Below are 330 nucleotides of genomic sequence, written 5' to 3'. Positions count from 1 at the left end.
AAATCGGAAAGACCTGCGTAAAAATCCAAAATACTCGGATAAAAAACATCTGGACGACGCTACTGACTGTGCCAATATCGTTGAAAAACCTTGGGTGGATTAATGTCCTCTTAGGTGTAGAAATTTTCCAGAAGGCAGTGCTCTTTCAAATAGTTGCCAGACATGCACTAAGTGTGCACAGACGTGTGACTGTGCCCCAAGCAAACAACGGAAGCGTCTGTGCACCGTGCAACGGCGTCTGCATAACACCTTGTTCCCACAGTTTGTCCACGTGCGCCACACATGTCGGCCACCACTGCGGCCTTGAATAATTTTGTATAAAAGAGACCC

This window comes from Schistocerca nitens, chromosome 8 (genome assembly GCF_023898315.1).
Source record: "Schistocerca nitens isolate TAMUIC-IGC-003100 chromosome 8, iqSchNite1.1, whole genome shotgun sequence".
NCBI classification, from domain to species: Eukaryota; Metazoa; Arthropoda; class Insecta; order Orthoptera; family Acrididae; genus Schistocerca; species Schistocerca nitens.
Note: the sequence above shows the minus strand (reverse complement) of the source record.